Raw genomic sequence first — 1,450 nt, 5'->3', positions numbered from 1 at the left:
GAAATCCTAAGTTGTTGTTTTTCGATGTTATGAGACGTTTTTAATAACATGCTTGCTATTGTTTAGGTACTTTTCGAGGGTGCTCAAGAAAGTGGAGAAGAACAATGGGAAGGTTTTGTAGATGGAAGATTTTCTGGATTTTCTAATTTTAATAGCGCTATGTGTTTACGTACTTGTTATGTGTTAGATTTTAATAGCATGCTTGTTAGTGGTGTTTAGGTGGACGATTCAAGTTGTATGCGGTGTACAAGCTGGTGCTCCTTGTCTTGTCTTTGGATTTTCTGGACTTTTGTAGTGTATATGTTTTGTATACAACTAGTGTAAAGTAAGATTTATAAAAAATGAAAATTATATACTCATATGGGTACTCTTTTTCTAGCTCTCATAAAGAACTTTCTGAATATATAAAGTTTGTGAATTTTGGACAAACGGTTCGAAAGATAAATCGTTTTTAAATTTTCTTTATATTATTTAAAATTGCTGACATCATCATGAGTCACCTTGGACTGAATAGTAAATTTTTGGACTAAATTGTAAAGGATGAAGGTTATATGTGTATTTTCGTTATTTTAAATGACTTTTGGACTAAATTGTACCTAGTTAATTCGGGATGGACTAATCTGTACTTTTTGATGCGTTTTTGAACTAAACCGTTTTTTTCCCAAGAAAGATTGGGTCTTAGGTCTGTGGAAAGATAGAGGAAAGCAGGAAGAAGATGAAAAGGGACATCCTCCATATAGTGAAGGAGGATGGATTCGGTTATCTTCACACACATTGTATATTTGGGCAGCCATTTATATCTGACACTAGGCACATTGTTAAACTGCAACTGAGTAAAATCGCACTGCCAAATTTTGTCAAATTTTCATTGTGCATATATTTTTGGGGCAAGGTTAAATGGATTGTATAGTAATACAGATGGACCTTAAGGTGCATTACAATTTAGGTTAGTTCGAAAGCAAATACCCTTTCCTTATCATAAGAAAATACCCTCACTAGTCAGATTCCCTCATGCTGTTTAACTACTGCATCTTGGGCTGACGCTGCTGTAGCTTCACACCTTGAAATAGTTCAAGGCAGATTCACCACCAACCCCTATGGAACGGAAATGAAGGAAATACTCTGTAAATGTAGCATCTCTGTATACACGCGGATTTTCTTCAGAGATTAAATCATTGATAGGACCATACAACTTGGTGCTATTTGGTTTGAAGAAACATGGAACTGACACTCTTGGTTCGATCGGGTTAGCAAGTACGCGATGCTCCACACTCTTAAACTTGTCATTACTGACAAACTGCTCAAAAGAAAGAAGAAACAAAACAATGTTTTCATATGATTCGTGTCAACTCAAACTTAGCAGTTCTTGTAAATGATGAGTAATCATGCACAGTTGGAAAAGAAAAAGAATTACCTGGAAGAAATCACCAATGTTTACTATTAAAGCACC

At 35.2% G+C, this 1,450-nt stretch overlaps 1 long non-coding RNA gene across 1 annotated transcript; it reads right to left on the bottom strand.

The window, feature by feature from the left end:
- Positions 1–852: 852 nt before the first annotated feature.
- LOC113337615 lies at positions 853–1,450 on the bottom strand. The gene is made up of 2 exons (XR_003354308.1): positions 1,415–1,450; positions 853–1,297 (listed from the first exon to the last, which is right to left on the bottom strand). It is a non-coding gene; the product is annotated as an uncharacterized LOC113337615 (long non-coding RNA).

Source organism: Papaver somniferum, unplaced genomic scaffold (assembly GCF_003573695.1).
Source record: "Papaver somniferum cultivar HN1 unplaced genomic scaffold, ASM357369v1 unplaced-scaffold_16287, whole genome shotgun sequence".
In the NCBI taxonomy this organism is placed as follows: Eukaryota; Viridiplantae; Streptophyta; class Magnoliopsida; order Ranunculales; family Papaveraceae; genus Papaver; species Papaver somniferum.
Note: the sequence above shows the minus strand (reverse complement) of the source record. Positions and strands in the feature narration are given on the sequence as shown.